The 19,682-nt window shown below is 43.2% G+C and overlaps 1 pseudogene; it reads left to right on the top strand.

Moving 5' to 3' along the window:
• The first annotated feature begins 11,020 nt into the window (after positions 1 to 11,020).
• On the top strand, positions 11,021 to 12,295 carry LOC120362262 (RNA-binding motif protein, X chromosome-like; annotated as a pseudogene).
• Positions 12,296 to 19,682: the final 7,387 nt, after the last annotated feature.

Below are 19,682 nucleotides of genomic sequence, written 5' to 3'. Positions count from 1 at the left end.
GGTGGTTACCAGCGACCTTGGCTTGTGGCCACCTCCCCCCAATCTCTGCCTCTGTCTTCACGTTGCCTTCTCCGGTGTCCATCTGCTCCACGTGATCATAATCCCGTGTGTGGGCTCCACTTTGGCTCCAGGTGACAAAGAAACAACACTGACCCCTCCTCTTTGCTGCTTATTGATAGAGCTGAGCACGTATGGGAAAGCCAAATGTCACTGCAGGAAACATATTGTTTTTGTTATTACTCTTTTTTTGAATTCTGTTACTTCCACCGGGGTTTGCTTTTTTCCTTGTTTGAGTATGCTGAATCTGTCTGGGCTCTTGGTTGCAAACAACAGAAACCAATTCTAGTTAACATAAGCAAAAAACTTCTTGTAAGAATATTGGCTAGCTTGCATAATCAATGGAAAGTCTAGATTCCTGCGCTTAGAAAATGTGCAGTAACCAGGGGAATATGGGAAGCCAAGCAATCTGCTTCTGACACTACTGTCCCTGTGCATCTGTTCTGTGTTACAGGATTCTTTGATTCACCATCCTTCTGAAGAATCCTGTAATGTTGAACATTGGCAATGGCAAAACAAGAGATGAGTGGAAGCCGGCACCTGTGTTTCCCTCCTTTCTCTCTGCTGTGGACTGAAAGGCAGTTCCTTTCTGCAACCCTTCTGGAAAACCATGTGTGATGAGCAAAACGTGCTGGGGAGCAGCCTGTGGTGTTTCTCTGACACCGAATGGAAGCAGTAGCCCCTGCAGTGCCGCTAACACATCCCATTACATTGTGTCTCAGCTCCACTTTTTACTTCTTTTCACGTCACCCTCACTGACTGCCCTGGGCTTGCATTTCTCAAATAAAGTATTAGCACCTTAATCCTCGCCTCAGGTTCTGCTTTGAAGAGGATCTAAATGCACTGCTTTACAGAAAAGAGTGGGTTTTAGGAGGAATGAGCAAACACATGTTCGTCAGTTTTCTAAGTAAATCTCTTCAAGAATCTCAGAATTTTGGCTTTCTTTATTAAAAAAGATCCTGCTTTTAAAGTTATGAAGAAAATAACTTTTCTAAAAAACAGGCTTATATAATCAGCATCAGCCTGTCTCCTTAAATAACTCAACACCTAGAGGAGCAGAAGCAGGAGGGCGATTTTAGGTCAACACCGCCCAGTGAGTTTACTCTGGTCCACAGCTGCTTGATGGACCGGTGTGAAGCTCACTTCCACATCAGATCCAGAGAAAACGGAGAGAGCTTGCCCTTTACTCCTAACAGAGATTCCAAACAAAGTCAATCTTCCAAACTACATGCCTCTGGTGCTGTAAAACTATACGCTGATAAATCTGAACAGCAAGGATTTCTAAAGCTATACTTACTGCACAAAATTCAGCAGAGGGAGAAAATTGGGATCCTGAATGTAAATGGATTATGAATAATATAAATGACTGTTAACTCTTAAATAGATCAAGAATAATATATATAGGCCGGGCGCGGTGGCTCAAGCCTGTAATCCCAGCACTTTGGGAGGCCGAGGTGGGTGGATCACGAGGTCAAGAGATCGAGACCATCCTGGTGAACATGGTGAAACCCCGTCTCTACTAAAAATACAAAAAATCAGCTGGGCATGGTGGCATGTGCCTGTAATCCCAGCTACTCAGGAGGCTGAGGCAGGAGAATTGCCTGAACCCAGGAGGCGGAGGTTGCGGTGAGCCGAGATCGCGCCATTGCACTCCAGCCTGGGTAACAAGAGCGAAACTCTGTCTCAAAAAAAAAAAAAAAAAAGAATAATATATATGACTGTTAACTGGTTGAAATAGGGACAGACAGTTCCATATGGACACCAGCAACTGGGGGGCTGAAGAAAACGTGTACTTTTCCAATCCCCATCACGTTCTTACCGGGAAAGGAAAGCAGGTCAGCAGATTCACTCGGGCTAATCGAAAGGTATGCTAAGAATCCTATACGATAGTTACACTTTCTCTTAATAATTTTATCATTCTAGCATTTCTTGCTTGATTTTGAAAGTCTAAACTGAAACATTAAATGAGGAATAATGGATCTTTAGCAAAATCATTTAATTCTGTCCACAACAGAATTCATAGACATTTCCTACTGAAAAGACAGCTCTAGCCCTTCGAAGCTTCTGCGTCTCTAAGCTCCTCTTGCACATTTAGCCACCACCACATCATTTAATTAAATATTGTGCCAGCTTGTCCTGCTCTGTTTTTGTTTTGTTCTTTGATCTTGGCTTCCGAAGTGGAATATAAACTTCTTCAGAGCTGTGACTCTCTAAATTTCCTTCCCATCCTGCGTGCGTACAGTAACGCTTTGGCACATACTGGATGCTTAACATGACTTTATAGAACTGTTGTGAGGATTTCAGAAAGGAAGACAAGTACAGTGCTTTGAAGCAGTGACTGGCCTGTGATGAGTGTTGTCTGTGTTCAATGCGTTGGGGTCCTCACTGATTTTCAGTGTTTAAAATTAAGCTTTATAAGCATCATCAGGCTACTAGAGAAGGTTGTCCAAGCCTTGGAACGGGACCTGACGCTACAAGGGAAGGTCTGGCTCCTGGTCAGTGTGGCACCCAGTGAACTGGAGGGAGATGGTTATGAATGAGCTTCATTAGGACAGACTGACACACCGACAGCACAGCACAGCCTTGTGTTATGAGTCACAAGAGCCCCACGTAGTGAAGGCTGATTAGTTATTTATAGAAACATCTAGTGATTTTTTTTTTTCTTTTGAGACAGAGTCTCGTTCTGTCGCCCAGGCTGGGGTACGGTGGCGCGATCTCGAGTTACTGCAACCTCTGACTACCGGGTTAAGCGATCCTCCTGCCTCAGCCTTCTGAGTAGCTGAGATTATAGGTGTCTGCCATCACACCCAGCTAATTTGTGTATTTTTAGTAGAGACAGGGCTTCACCATGTTGACCAGACTGGTCTCAAATACCTGACCTCAAGTGATCCACCTGCCTTGGCCTCCCAAAGTGCTGGAGTTACAGGCGTGAGACACCACACCTGGCCGATGCCTAGTGATTTTTAAATGTATCTTTTAAATTTCTGTCCTGGAGATAGTATTGCTTTTAGGTGATTTTTCTCTTCTTGATTAACAACACAAAGATTTCTATGCAAACTAAAAACAGAATTGTCACTTTATTTTAAATTAAATAGAGATGGGGTTTCGCTGTGTTGGGTAGGATGGTCTCAAACTCCTGGCCTTAAATGATCTTCCTGCCTCAACCTCCCAAAGTGCTGGGATTACAAGCATGAGCCACGCTGGACCAAGTGTCATTTTAATAAATTTGATGCTTAGTTCCATGAAAAGATTGACAGCCATGTGCTGTCCTCTTTGACATTTTGGTAATGTTCTCATAGTTAAAAATTTTTAAATAGTTTACTGTCATATAATTAATACTTTCACATCCTTTGATGGCTTGTTAGTGTATGTGTATGTTGGTGCAAAAGTAATTGTGGCTTTTGTCATTAAAAGTAAAGGTAAAAAACGCAATTACTTTTGTACCAACCTGTGTTTTTCTCTTCTCAGATTCTCAGTGGAATACCGGATCCTTTTATGACTTCCGAACTAAGGGAAACATGGAGAATTTTAATGTTTCTCAGGTTTGCATGCTAACTTAGTACTTGGAGTTTATCTGCAGGCCTCTTTTGTAGAAAAGAGATGTCCTAATATAGTTAACTCTGGAATGAGTTCCTGTCTGCCAGTAATAAATTAAAGGGTAAATATATTACGGGACACTACACATTAGCATTCCGTGCTGTCTAAGCATGCCGGAATCTGCTCAGCCTCTGGGGAGGCCTCAGGGAGCTTTTACTCATGGCAGAAGGTGAAGTGGGAGCAGGCATGTCACATTGCCAGAGCAGGAGCCAGAGAAAGGAGAAGGGAAGATTGCAAACATTTTTAAACAACTCTGATGAGAACTCACTATCACAAGGAAAGCACCAAGGGACGGGTGTCAAACCGTTCATGAGAAATCCACCCCCACGGTCCGGTCACCTCCTACCAGGCCCCTCCTTCAGCACTGGAGATTATATTTCAATATGAGATTGGGGGACAAATAATCAAACTGTATCTGTTAGAAATAGAGGATCTTCATTCTAAATGCAAAGGCACACAATCACACCACCGAGATACTACTTTCCTTTCTATTTTCTTGCATGTTTTTTGACATTTTCATTAAATATTCTGATTTCGTTACTCCAATTTTTTAAATTATAAATTAAATACATGGAAAATTATTTTCTTCCATTTTAATGTATCGAATTCAAAGGAGACAAGACTTGGGTTACTAGACTTTTTTGTTGTTGTTGTTAAAATGTCTTTTAATAATTTTTTATTTTTTTGAGACAGTCTGGCTCTGTTGCTCAGGCTAGAGTGCAGCGGTGCAACCCCGGCTCACTGCAACCGCTACCTCCTGGTTTCAAGCAATTCTTCTGCCTTAGTCTCTCGAGTAGCTGGGACTATAGGCACATGCCACCATACCTGGCTAAGTTTTTGTATTTTTAGTAGAGACGGGGTTTCACTCTGTTGGCCAGGCTGGTCTCAAACTCCTGACCTCAAGTGATCCACCCGACTTGGCCTCCCAAAGCGCTGGGATTACAGGCGTGAGCCACCGCACCTGGCCTGCTTTAATAATTTCTAATTGTACTTCTTAAGGACCTTTATTGTGAAAGTATGTTTTCACTAGCTTTGCAGAACTATTTGAGTAGAAAAGTAGAAACGAGATCCTAGCATTTTTAGCTACTTGAAAGACATAGTGGACACTTTGTTTTTGGAGTTTGGTTTTTTTTTTTTAAGTTGGGGTCTTACTTTGTTGCCCAAGCTGGAGTGCAGTGGCATGATCCCAGCTCACTGCAGCCTCAAACTCCTGGTCTGAAGTGATCCTGTCCCGCAGCAGCCTCCCCAGTAGCTAGGACTATAGGCACGTGCCGCCATGCACAGCTAATTTTTGTTTTTGTTTTTGTTTTAATTTTGTTTTTTGTGGACATGGGATCTCACTATGTTGTTCATACTGTTCTCAAACTCCTGGCCTCAGGCAGTCCTCATGTCTTAGTCTCCCAAAGCATTGAGATTACAGGCATGGGCCACCATGGCCTGACACTTCATTTCACAATCTACACTTTGACAACTGACTAGCAGGTAGGGCCCCAGCTCTTGGCACGGACTCTGAGACCAATAGTCTGTCCACCTTCGCGACTCAAAACTTGTGCTTCCACTTTCAAGAGGTAACTCCTTGACAGCACTTGCTTCTAATAGAGATCTGTTGCATCAGAATTAAAATTCTAATACAGACACAGGAGCAAACTTTTGCATCAGCTGAAAACAATCAGCACACGGAGACCATTTCGAGCTTCTTCATTGGTATCTGTAGTTCCCTTGATATCTGAACTTTGAGAAAAGAATGGTGGTTCTTGAAGCTACTAAAACAGCCACTCGACATAATTTTCAGCTCTTTCTTAAGTTTCGTTTTATATATTGTTAAGGTTTTTTTTCTTTACTGGTGGAAAAGTATGCCTTGATCTCATGTGTTAGCATGCTGGGGGAAAAACCACATGTGAACCACGATGCCTTGGATGTTGTATTGACACCATTCCTCTATTTGCCTGCTGCACGTGAGCTAACGTACCTTGAGGAGACACAACAGCGTGGTGGTGTAGGCTGTGCTGATTAAAATCTTATGAAATAAACCAGGTATGGCGGCTCACACCTGTAGTGCTAGCTACCCCAGGGGCTGAAGTAGAAGGAATGCTTGAGCTCAGGAGTTGGAAACTAGCCTGGGCAACACAGAAAGACCCTGTCCCTGAAAAACAACGTATGCAATAAATGAGCAATCGGCCGTTTTACAGAATATGAAATCTTAACACATGAGTTAGAACTGGTTTGATTTGTGGCAGAAAATCCTAAATAACGGTGGCTTCAAAACATTAGAAGTGTAGCTTTCTTTCACTTCGAAGAAGCACATGCCTTGTGCCCTTCAATCACGATGCATTAGCTGCCCCAAGTCAGGCCACAGTTCATGCCTGACTTCATAGTCCAGACTTCAAGGCGGAGGACAGGCAGATGGTGGGCGCCCTCTCTTTAAAGACTTTCTGGAGTTTTGCACACAAGACTTCATCATACGTCTCAATGGGCGATACTTACCAACACGCCCACATTCAACTGCCAGTGAGGCTGCTGGCAATGTGCCCAGGTAAAAATTTAGGTATCTACTACTGAGGAGGAAGAAAGAACACCCCTAGCTGCAGCCACTTTAATGAAAGCACAAGGTGAGGACGCTTATCCAGGTGACTGCGGGCTTGCAGCCTGAGCCTAGCTCTCAGACCAAAAGTGACGGGGGTTCAAGATGTGGAAACATTGAGGAAGGGAATCCTTGGAAATGAGAGATTTTGCTCGCCCTGGGAAGAGTGAGAAACTAAAGCAAGTGATCCGCTGCGACTCTAGCCTGAGTTAAACGGAACAAGGAAGGGAAAATGAAGTCCAGTTCTTCATTCAGAACCCAGCGGTTTTGCAGGCAAAGTCAGTTTCCAAGAGGCCCTTGAGAGATTTGAGGTGAATGAGGGAATTTTTACCAAGGGAGCCATAGGAAATTTTAAAAGGACAAGTTTGGGTCCTGGAAAGCCAGCATGTCCTGAGATTAGGGGGACACTCAGCAGGAGCCCAGACCAAGCTGAGCCATTTCCACAAACCAAGATGTACACACAGCACCGGGTGGATGAGGTCCCCTGCCCCAATCCCAGAGATGCACTTGGATTTTATGATGGAGGTAAAAGGAAAAATAGAAGTCTCTAGGGCCAGGTTTCCTTTATTTTTGATTAGAACAAATTCTTCTTTTTAAGTTCTATTTAGTAGATTTCTAAAATACAAAAGTGAAGCCTGCTCTTTGTGATGAATGAGTCCAAAGGTGCAGGAAGAAAACCATGGATTATCCCTGCACCTCACCGTGTATGAGCCTCTGAGGTGTACAATCAGCTGCTTCGCATGCAAACACCTCCCCCTCACTCTCCTCACATGTACACAAGCATATTCAAATATATATGCAGGTAGATGGGACTGTTGTCTTCTGGAGTTTCTTGGGGGTATACAGTGTTTTACAAAAACAGAATCTGATTATAAATATTGTCTTGAAACCTGCTCTAAAAAATATATCTTGAAGTCTCACCCAAATGAATGAATATAAAGCGGATTCATCCTTTCTAATGTGTAATGTTCCATAATATATTTACCCTTTAATTTATTACTGGCAGACAGTCAGGAACTCATTCCAGAGTTAACTATATTAGGACATCTCTTTTCTACAAAGGAGGGCTGCAGATAAACTCCAAGTACTAAGTTAGCATGCAAACCTGAGAAACATTAAAATTCTCCATGTTTCCCTTAGTTTGGGAGTCATAAGAGGATCCAGTATTCCACTGAGAATCTGAGAAGAGAAAAACACAGGTTAGTACACAAGTAATTGCGTTTTTTGCCTTTACTTTTAGTGACAAAAGCCACAATTACTTTTGCACCAACATACACTATCAAGCCATCAAAGGATGTGAAAGTATTAATTATATGACAGGAAACGATTTTAAAATTTTCAACTATGAGAACACCATGCTTATACAGCCTGCAGAACCGTGAGCCGACTAAACCTCTTTTCTTTATCGTTATCCAGTCTCCGGTGTTCCTGTGTAGCAATGCAAGCATGGCGTAACATCACAAAGTTCGCATGTTAAGCCTGAGTCTTATTACTCGCCCTTCACCCTCCACTCACCGGTAGGTTTTGGCTACACGAAATGTTTTTCTCTTAGTTTCTCTGCACCTGGCACCCCGCCTCTGCTTAGTTGTACAATCCTCACAACCCCTCCAGGTTACCTTGACCTACTGCTGTTCAGCTAAAATGTCACATCCATGAGGGTCTTCTTTATCCTCCTGCATGGATAGGTGACTTAGAGATCCTCTTTCATTTATCACATTTGGGATTCCTTAACACACATGATCTTCCAGAGGCACGACAGCCCTGTGGTTTAAGAGCTTGGGTTCTAGAGACAGCCAGACTGGGCTTGGGTCTTCCCTCTTCCCTCTCTTAGCTGTCATATCTTAGATAACTGATCTCACCTCTTTTCAGTCGCAGTTTTCCTATCTGTACATTGGAGATGATGGCAATATTAGCCCACAGATAGGGCGATTACATAAAAAGCTGTTGTTACACACTTGGCACAGTGCCTAGCATATACACCGGGTACATTCTATATTGTTAATACGGGCAGTGGTTTGAATCACTGACCATTGTGCCCTTGGTTCCTTCCAGAATACTTGCCAAGTTATAAATATTTGTTGAATAAATGAATAAATGAATTATTGTGTATTAAATAATTAAAGTGGCTCTGATTTTAAAATACCACGAGGGGATATCTTTTTGTTATTTGAACTCTCAATGCCCAGCTGTTTTAATATAGGTTTTATTCTTATTTAGGTATGGCAAGACCAACAGCTCAAAACACGACTGCCATTGAAAAGATGGTTTATTACCCACAGTTCCTAAGAGGAAGGGGCACACCATGGCATGGGGGCAAAGGGAGGACGGGGGAGCACTGGGGTCGGTCAGCCAGCAGAGGAAAGGTGAAAAAATGGGCAAAAACCTTTATGATGGTTTCCATGAGCAGGAACAGGTGAGGCAGGGTAAGCAGGCTTAGGATTGGCTCGTTTAAATGATTTCAGTGGTGTGGTAGTATAACATGAGAGAATGTCATTAATTTAGGAGTAATAACTGCTCCATGTGGGGCACAGGGGAGTAAGGAGAATGAATTCTAAACGTGTGATGAAAGGTGTAACTATAGACTCTACTGTAGTACATTTCAGGATCTAGAAGTTTTATAAAAATGGTGTCTGGAAGATGTTGCTAATGTATTTTACTTCAACATAGGGAACAAACGTTTTAAGTATATTAATAAACCTGTATGGTTAGTTGTTTTTTTTTTTTAACAATTTTTAAAAATAAACTTAAAAAAATAATTTCAGTGGGCTCTGGGGTACAGGGGCTGTTCCTGGTTGTCTGGTACCTGGCCCTAGGATAATGAGAGAAGGAAAATAATGGCCCAGAGTGTGAGAGGGCAATGAAGGAGGTGGCAGGAGTGGATCGGGATTGGTGGCTTTGCATTTGAAAGTTGAGCTCTCAGGTGAGTTGTTTTTTCCCTTCTAGGAATTGGCTACCTTGGGAGGGGCAGCACCTTCTGGATCAGCAAGGCCCCAGAAGCCAAAGCATCCGAACCCAGAAAATAAAGGACATGGTTGATACGCTAGCACAAAGTCATGCTCACCGAGTAGCGATGTTCGGGGCATCGATGCCGAGAAGATGGCCTGAACGGTGAGCTGCAGCGCTGAGCAGGAAAGACAAGGTCACTGCTCTCGTGGAGCGGGGCCAATGGAGCACGTGAACTTCTTGGGTTTCTTTCACTGTAGGTTGAATCTCTGCTATTTTCACAAGAACATTTTTTTTTTTTTGGAGTTATGTGTGAAAGGGAGGTGGCAGAGGGATCAGTTCCCTGTGGGTCCTACGGCTCATGTGCCATTAAAAAGAGTCCTCTGTGCCCTCGGCCCCCATCACAGGGCAGGCAATGAGGACCTTTGTCCCCTATGAGATGAGAGGACCCTGTGTGTGCTGGGCACTTTGTGAAGGGCTTTCACATGCCTGACTTCCTGCGTCCCTCACAATGCCCTCTGAGGTGGGTATCATGTGTGTTCTGGCTCCTCAGATGTAGAATCGTAGACTCCAGGAGATGAATAGCTTGCCTGAGTTTACCCAAATTCCAACTAGTGGGCCAGGTGGAATTCGAACCCCACTTGTCTTAGAGCTTGTCAAAGCTACGTGCAGTGTGTTTCCTGGTGTGCATCCAAGTCCATCTTGGCTCTGATAAATTAAAGAACTTAGTGAGTTTTGCACTTTTTGATCTCTGCCTGCCCTGCTCCCCCAACAGTGGCAGAGCATTTTTGCATCTTTCACATTTGAGAGCATTCTGCTGCCACTTTGGAGGGAGTGGAGAGGGGAGGAAAACCTATGAGGAGTTTTCAATGGGCATCCTCACCCCGGTTTTCTACCCCCGCACTGCCTGCAGCCAGCACTGGTCAACAGAAAGGGCTCAGTTCTTCTCCTCGACAATGCCCGACTACACGTCACACAACCCATGCTTCCGAAGTTGAATGAATTGGGCTATGAAGTTTTGCCTCATCCACCACAAATTTAGGAAGAAAAAGAAATGTAGACTTGATACTCACCAAAGCCTCAATAGCACCAAGATTTTAGGTGGGAGGTGGCAGTCCCCGGCAGGTAACATCAGTGAAGCTGCCCAGCCATGCTGCATCCATGCGTGCAGTCCAACCCTACCTTCCTTTCCCACAGTGGCCAGCAAGTCCAGAAATCAGCTCTAGAGTGAGCCGTAAGTGAGGATGTTCATGGTTTTTGTTCTGGCTGTTGTTTTCTGCATTTCCAGATTTTTAGAGAAGTTACTCAGAAGAGAGAAGGCACGTGACAATTCGAACTTGTCCTTTATGCCTTTGGCTGTGTTTTTGCAGAGCTGTGTCTATATAGATGAAGGGGTCAGTAAGTAGAGAAATTGGAGAGGTTCTAAACACGTCCTGTCCTTTCGGATCCTAGCAGGCTTATTCTCACAGGCAGAACTATCCCAGTTGTAACCCTATGTCAGCAGATCTGCTGGCTGAGAGCACAGATGGATATTCAGACTGTTGGCAGGTCTCTTAGTCCACGTCCCTGCCTGGAAACCTGAAAAACGTACCACAGAACTGTAGCTTGTAAGCATGATATTCTAGCTTGTCAGGAAAGGTTTTAATAAGAAATGGCAGGCGCTCGTTGCGCAGTAGTGCTAGCGGCTTCGCGTTTCGGTACTCGGACCCGGCAGCCGCTTTTGGTGCTAAGCGGCTAGGAAACCTCTCTCGGCGAGCTTGTTGGAGCTTGAACCCATTGTCACTCCTCCGACTTACCGGCAAAAAAAAACAAACAAAACAAACAAACAAACAAACAAAAAAAATGGTTGAAGCAGATCGCCCAGGAAAGCGCTTCATTGGTGGGCTTAATACGGAAACAAATGAGAAAGCTCTTGAAGCAGTATTTGGCAAAAATGGACGAATAGTGGAAGTACTCTTGATGAAAGACCGTGAAACCAACACATCAAGAGGATCTGCTTTTGTCACCTTTGAAAGCCCAGCAGACGCTAAGGATGCAGCCAGAGACATGAATGGAAAGTCATTAGACGGAAAAGCCATCAAAGTGGAACAAGCCACCAAACCATCATTTGAAAGTGGTAGACGTGGGCCGCCTCCACCTCCAAGAAGTAGAGGCCCTCCAAGAGGCCTTAGAGGCGGAAGAGGGGGAAGTGGAGGAACCAGGGGACCTCCCTCACGGGGAGGACACGTGGATGACGGTGGCTATTCCATGAATTTGAACATGAGTTCTTCCAGGGGACCACTCCCAGTAAAAAGAGGACCACCACCAAGAAGTGGGGTTCCTCCTGCTAAGAGATCTGCACCTTCAGGACCAGTTCGCAGCCGCAGTGGAATGGGAGGAAGAGCTCCTGTATCACGTGGAAGAGGTAGTTACGGAGGTCCACCTCGAAGAGAACCGCTGCCTTCTCGTAGAGATGTTTATTTGTCCCCAAGAGACGATGGGTATTCTACTAAAGACAGCTATTCCAGCAGAGATTACCCAACTTCTCGTGATACAAGAGGTTATGCGCCACCACCACGAGGTTATACTTACCGTGACTATGGTCATTCCAGTTCACGTGATGACTATCCATCAAGAGGCTATAGCGACAGAGATGGATATGGTCGTGATCGTGACTATTCAGATCATCCAAGTGGAGGTTCCTACAGAGACTCATATGAGAGTTAGGGTAACTCACGTAGTGCTCCACCTACACGAGGGCCCCCGCCATCTTATGGTGGAAGCAGCCGCTATGATGATTACAGCAGCTCACATGACGGATATGGTGGAAGTCGAGACAGTTACTCAAGCAGCCGAAGTGATCTCTACTCAAGTGGTGGTGATCGGGTTGGCAGACAGGACAGAGGGCTTCCCCCTTCTATGGAAAGGGGGTACCCTCCTCCACGTGATTCCTACAGCAGTTCAAGCCGCGGAGCACCAAGAGGTGGTGGCCGTGGAGGAAGCCGATCTGATAGAGGGGGAGGAAGAAGCAGATACTAGGAACAAACAAAACTTTGGACCAAAATCCCAGTTCAAAGAAACAAACAAAAAGTGGAAACTATTCTGTCATAACTACCCAAGGACTACTAAAAAGAAAAATTGTGTTACCTTTTTTAAATTCCCTGTTAAGTTCCCCTCCATAATTTTTATGTTCTTGTGAGGAAAAAAGTAAAACATGTTTAATATGATTTGATTTTATGACATTGCTTTTCAACAATCAGATGTTAAATGTGTTAAGACTTGTTGTACTAGTGTTGTAACTTTCCAAGTTAAAGTGTCCCTAAAGGCCACTTCCTATATGATTTTTCCCAGTAAGTGAGGCAAGCAATTCTAAGATCTTCCACAAAACATCTAGCCATCTAAAATGGAGAGATGAATCATTCTGCCTATACAAACAAACTAGCTGTTAGAGGGTGGTTGGGGTATGCTACTCATAAGATTTCAGGGTGTCTTCCAACTAAAACCTCCATGATCTCAGTATGAAAAACCTGAGATCAGATGCCTATGTAAGGAAATAATCACCCAGTAAACCCAAAAATGCAAATGGATAATGCTGGCCGTTTTGCCTTTCTGACATTTCCTTGGGAATTTGCAAGAACCTCCCCTTCCCCCTCCCCCAATAAAACCATTTAAGTGTGTGTTAAACAACTACAAAATACTAAATAAAAAGTTTGGCCAAAACCAACCAACCATGAAGCTGCAAAAAAAAAAAAAAAAAAAAAAAAAAAAAAAAAAAGAAATGGCAGGCAATTGAAGGTCAAATTCCTTTGCCTGAGGAACTAGAAAATCTGTTTCATGAAGGAAGCGTTCTGCAGGCCTGTCCCTGCAGCATGGAAGCTGCCTGAGGCCTGTGGTTCCCCGGTGGCTCTTCATGCGAAGGGGCCTTTTAGGAGATTGGTTTGCTCACTGCACGCACACTGTTCACTCCCTGCTTGCTTGCAGGTTTTTAGCCTCAGAAGCTCTAGAGTGTGTCTTGGAAATCTACATTCTTAACAAGTGAAAAACGCTCAGGAAGATGGCTCAGGAAATGCCACAGGCATGGCATAATTAGGTCAGAGCAGGGCACTGTCCTTACAGATATGCTGGGGACATCATATTAACTATATTTTCTTTTTCTCTTTCTCTCTCTCTTTTTTTTTTTTTTTTTTTTTTTTTTTTGGCATTTGGGGCATCACTGACCGTGGGGAGAGGCTGCCCCTCTCAGGGCTAACTAATTCTTAGCCATAGCGAACAATTTGCCTACACACTTGTCTTGGAGATACAAATAAACCAATTCTGATTTATGTGCCCACCCCTCTCCTGTGAGCAGGTTTCTGCAGCCTGGGACCCTGGCCCTCTGCTCTGAAGTATCCCGGAGCCAGGCACCAGACAACCAGGGGATATTCCTAAACCCCAGAGCCTGTTGACATTATAGAAACAATGCGATCCAAACCTGTTCAGCTGCTAGAAAACCTGAATGTAAACCTGTCCTGCTTCATCCATTCCTGCCCTAGAAAATCACAATAAAGGCTTTTCCCAGGCTCCGCTCTGGCTCCTGCTGCCTCCTGACACATGGGTGCTGTCCCGTGGCCAGCATGGAGAGGTGAGCCCCCTCCTCCTGGAAATTTTGAGTAACAAAATATCTTTTTGTTTTTTAAATGTTCTTTTCTTTCTTTCTTTCTTTCTTTTTTGAGACGGAGTTTCGCTGTTGTTACCCAGGCTGGAGTGCAATGGCGTGATCTCGGCTCACTGCAACCTCCGCCTCCTGGGTTCAGGCAATTCTCCTACCTCAGCCTCCTGAGTAGCTGGGACTACAGGCATGCACCACCATGCCCAGCTAAATTTTTGTATTTTTAGTATAGACAGGGTTTCACCTTGTTGACCAGGATGGTCTCGATCTCTTGACCTTGTGATCCACCCGCCTTGGCCTCCCAAGTGCTGGGATTATAGGCGTGAGCCACCACACCTGGCCTTAAATTTTATTTTCAATTGACAAATAATAATTGTATATCTTTGTGGGATACAATGTGACGTTCTATGGATTCATTGTGGAATTATTAAATTAAATCAAGCTTTTTAATGGCAATCGTCTTGTATCTTTGGCGTTGCCATAGCAAGATAATAATACAGTTTGCATTTTAGAACAGGCATATGGGCAAGCTTACATCCCTCAGGTGGAGACAATAACTGGTCTCTAAAGACCGTTTGTTAATAGTGATTAATTTAGGAAGCTTCCGTAAGTCATCTTGTCAATATTTTTACCATTGAATTAGGTAAACATGTAGAAAGTATATAAAAATGTGGACGAAAAGATTTTGAATAACTTACATGTTAGATGACAAAATCAAGGTTTTTTTTGTTTTTGAGACAGTCTCACTCTGTTGTTCAGGATGGAGGACAGGGGTGTGATCTCAACTCACTGCAACCTTTCCCTCCCGGGTTCAAGTGATTCTCCTGCCTCAGCCTCCCAGGTAGCTGAGACTACAGGCCTGCGGCACCAGGCCTGGCTAACTTTTTATATTGTTTTAGTAGAGATGGGGTTTCGCCATATCGGCCAGGCTGGTCTTGAACTCCTAACCTCATGATCCTCCCACCTTGGCCTCCCAAAGTGCTGGGATTACAGGCACGAGTCACCATGCCCAGCTGACAGGGTCAAGTTTTAAAAATATCTTGACACATTACGTTTATCACTAATACAAATGAGAGAGAGTTTAACAGAATAACTGTAGCAAACTCTGTTAAGAAATCAATTGCTTAATAGTAACTTTAACACAGTTCACATAAGAAAGATGCAGAGGTGTAATCCCAGCACTTTGGGAGGCCGAGGCGGGTGGATCACGAGGTCAGGAGATCGAGACCATGGTGAAACCTGTCTCTACTAAAAAATACAAAAAATTAGCTGGGCATGGTGGCGCGTGCCTGTAATCCCAGCTACTCAGGAGGCTGAGGCAGGAGAATTGCCTGAACCCAGGAGGCGGAGGTTGCGGTGAGCCGAGATGGCGCCATTGCACTCCAGCCTGGGTAACAAAAGCGAAACTCCATCTCAAAAAAAAAAAAAAAAAAAAAAAAAAAAAAAAAAGGGAAGAAAGAAAGATGCAAAGGTTGTGGGATGTAAACGGTTTCTCTGAAAAGTACAACACATGACTGGGCACGGTGGCTCACGCCTGGAATCCCAGCACTTTGGGATGCTGAGGTAGGCAGCTCACTTGAGGTCAGGAGTTTGAGACCAGCCTAGCCAACATGGTGAAACCCCTTCTCCACAAAAAATACAAAAATTAGCCTGGAGTGGTGGTGCATACCTGTAATCCCAGCTACTCAAGAGGCTGAGGCAAGAGAATCAGTTGAACCCAGGAGGTAGAGGTTGCATGAGCCAAGATGGTATCACTGCACTCCAGCCTGAGTGACAGCCAGACTGTATCTCAAAAAAAAAAAAAAAAAAAAAAAGCAACATAGCAGTGGGCTTCATTATGACCAGTGTTACTGTCCAGGTTAAGGGATCTGCTGGTTGGTTCCATGTTGTACATTTACTACGACATCGAAAACGCTGGATCCATTGTAATCATTACTTAATTTTTTTCTTTTTCAAAATTTTATTATTTTTTTAAGAGATGGGATCTCACTCTGTTGCCCTGGCTGAAGTGCAACAGCACGATCATAGCTCGCTGCAGCCTGGAACTCCTGGACTCAAGTGATCCTCTTGCCGTGTGCTGGGATCCTCCCGAAGTGCTGGGATTACTGGCGTTAGCCTCTGTACCCAGCCTGATTATTATTATTAGAGAGCTCCTTATGAATTGAAATGTGTCCATAAAACGATGACCAGAATTGTAATGGGGTAAAAGCCAGCGATAGAAATGGAAACCTCCAAAATTCGAAGAGTTATATGTGTAAAGGGTTGGATTTATTTTGTGTAGTTACCAGACACAGAACTAAGGCCCACTGAGAAATTCATGGAGAAGTAGATTTTACCTTCATATAAGAAAGAACTTTGTAATAATTAGTATTGTCAAAAATAAAATGAGCTTTCTAGAATCATAGAGAAGAGTCAAACTGAGAGTAAATAACCACAGTTGGAGATGCAATTTCTGCATTCAGTGGTTGGTTAGACTTCTTTACTTCAAGGGTACATTCTAACTCTAAAATTCAAAGCAAACTGATTTTTTTTTTAATCCCTTCGAACCCAAATTTTTTTTTTGCGTATGAGATAGTATATACCTCATCGGGGTTCACTAGCACATTGCTCTTCTTTTTATTCTAAAAATATAACAAAATGTAAATGAATATATTATTTTTCTCCAATCACATTGACAGTATTTCTTTGGGAGAAAAAATTATATATCTGCAGGATAGCACAGGATAAATCTATTTTTTACCCTGAAGCTAGTGTTAAAGACAAAATGGTTAGTTTCTTCCTACTTATTCTCCTCCCCGGGACACGTGCTTGGCCCGAGTGGTCAGTTTTATCTCATCAGCTAACTGCACATTCTGCAAATGTGACCGGTGAGATTAGGGATTGCAGAGCATGAGGTGAAATGAGGTGTCTTCTCATTTTATTGCTAACTTTACTGTTTGAAGATCTCGAAGCTGAACCTCAAAATCTGGTAAGTTTCTCATTTGTTTTCAACAAACTGTGGAAAACTTAAACTGGCTTTATCAGTTTCCTAGCTGGGAAAATTGTAAATCTTTTTTCTTCAGATTTTTGGCTTGATGGACTCCCTGTTAAATTAAAAATGAGAAAACAAAGAGACAAATGAAACAGATTCCCAAATTCACCTGGTTATGAGGTGTCATTTGAAATAGAATTTGAAAGAGGCCATCACTGATTAGATTTTAAATCTATCACTTTCCCCGAACTCCATTGTTAACAAATTCCATGTGAGAGTCTCTAAGTTTGGACATTGGAAATGAGATTAATGTCACAATAATGGGCAACGATCCCTGTTCATAAATTTTGTGAGCAAAATTGGAGAGGCCTAGAATTTTTTATTTTGGTCTTACTCTGGTTTTACAACCCAGGGAATGAAATAGCCTAAACTTATTTGGTCTGATATTGCTTCCTCATTAATATAGTTAATTAGATACTAAAATTAATTTAAATACCTGGTGAATACTTCTTGCCACCTGAATTCCTCATGGTCTATTATAATGGATTATTTTGTTTATTCGTAGGAACTCCATTGGAGTGTCCTCTCTGGATGGACCCAGGATAATTTCTCTAGGTTATATTGAAACCTTCTACAAGACAATTATTTAAAGAATAACCAAAGAAAATAGGTAAAACCAGAGCTATTGTGGTCAAGCAGTGCAGGGAGAGCCTTGGACCCTGACTTCCCGGTCCTTCTCTTTCATATGATTCCACCTAAGAACATGCTAGTCTGTCCCATATTCAAACAGAAAAATTCTTTACCCTTCTATTACCAAGCCACTTGGAACAGTCCATCTAGAGGCACCAGCTGTCCCTTGATGAATTGCTAGTTTGGTTTCTCAGCTGATAAGTGAGCTTTGAGAGCTTATTCACTGTTGATTGTTGATATGGAGAAGCAGATCAAGGACTGGCTTGTTCACAGTTTTTGTTGCCTTTGATCTTGAACATGAATCAGTCACAATCTAGCCTTCCAGTAGTGCAAAGGAAATAAAAAATAAAAGAGTTGGTCAGGATCAGGTCAAAGGAATTGAGTATATATCCCAGTTACTGATGTGTGGATATAACTTGTAAATTAGTACCACTGTGAGGTTCAAAATCAGCAGGAAGAACAGTATACTGAAAGGTTAGATAAGTATGAGTAGTTTAAAAGAGGGGTATATTTTTCTTCCCTGTCATGCCTCTCATAAAAAATGTACATTCATGATTTGAACTGCTTTTAGGTGCATTAAGATCATACACCCGCAGTTCCATTTGCTGAAGATGTGGGTTTATAATCACAAAAGTCTCAAGGTGGGCCTGCTCTATAAGTAGTGTCAGAAAGAATGGCTTAAAACCAGCGATTCTAAAACCTTGTCGACCACATTTATGAAAAAAAAAAATTCCCTTCAAAATTTAGCTGGCGGATAAGCAACAATTATGTATAGTGGCTCAGCTCATTCAGATGCCCAAGGGTACATTTTCCAACTAATTCTGCCCTGGAAGCTTTATCAGGACAATTTTAAATTAATTGTTTCATGGGTGAATCATTGAGATGCTTTAAAAAGGCAATGATGAGCGGTTTATAAGTGCTTTAATTTTTTTCAGTGGTATCAATGGTGTCCTCTAGTGTAGATTTCTGGACCCAGCCTTGAAGCAGGCACAAAACTCTGTTTTGAGGAAATATTGGCCCTAACCTGGGAATATTCCTCCTTGTCCATCTTCTAGTCTGACCTAAGTCTGGTTATGTTCTGAATTTTTATAAGATTATTCAAATATATTACATATGTATAGCTCTTTTAGAAAACTGTGGCAAGAATATGTCCTCTGGGTCTTGACAGCAAATATAACCTTGACCATAACTTACTCCTCTGTGTAGCTACATTTTAGGCAGAAAGAGGGATTCATTCATCCTTCCTAAATTAGCGTTTCCCAGAATGTGATCCATGGGTCATCAGCACGGAATCACTGGGGAGTTCCTTAAAAATGTGAAGTCCCGGCTGGGCGCGATGGCTCTTGCCTGTAATCCCAGCACTTTTGAGAGGCCGAGGTGGGTGGATCACGAGGTCAAGAGATCGAGACCATCCTGGCCAACATGGTGAAAGCCCCGTCTCTGTTAAAAAAAAAAATACAAAAAAATTAGCTGGGCGTGGTGGCGTGCGCCTGTAGTCCCAGCTACTTGGGAGGCTGAGGCAGGAGAATTGCTTGAACCCGGGAGGCGGAGGTTGCAGTGAGCCGAAGTCGCGCCACTGCACTGCAGCCTGGCGCCTGGTGACGGACTGAGACCCTGTCTCAAAAACAAACAAACAAAAGTCAAGGCCCTGCCCCCACCCTGGAACTATGAAACTCCAGTCTCTGGAATGCGGCAAAGATGTCTGCAGTGAAATAAGTAGTGCTGCTCCTGAATCATGAGCCCAAGCTGTTCACATTCTAAAGCCACCTGGGACCAAGCCAGATCACAGAATCATTTTTAACAAAATGTGTTCTGGTAAGTCCTCAGGGGCCTGGGAAGAAGCAATTGTGTGAGACAGCATCCAATTTTCTGAGGCACAGTGGCCGTAGCACAACCCTTCCCTCCCTCCTTTGCGCTGTCCGTGTGGACAGCACCCAGCCTGGAATGGGAGCATTCATAACTCATAACACTTAACCGTCCTCTTTGGCCAGGATTCATCTCTCTTACTGTCTGCTGGATCCCTGAAGAAGTCTTCAGTTTCCTTTATATCTTAGTCATCTTATTTTAGTTTCATTAAACAGAAATGCAATATTGTCGTAGTTGCTGTAGAAATATTCTTCAGGATATCATCCACTGTCTCACTCCATCATAGTACATCATTCACTGTCACCTGGGATAACTTTCCTGGGGTCTCATAACTACTGACAGCTGGAGCC

The sequence above is a fragment of the Saimiri boliviensis genome, chromosome 15 (genome assembly GCF_048565385.1).
Source record: "Saimiri boliviensis isolate mSaiBol1 chromosome 15, mSaiBol1.pri, whole genome shotgun sequence".
NCBI lineage: Eukaryota > Metazoa > Chordata > Mammalia > Primates > Cebidae > Saimiri > Saimiri boliviensis.
Note: the sequence above shows the minus strand (reverse complement) of the source record. Positions and strands in the feature narration are given on the sequence as shown.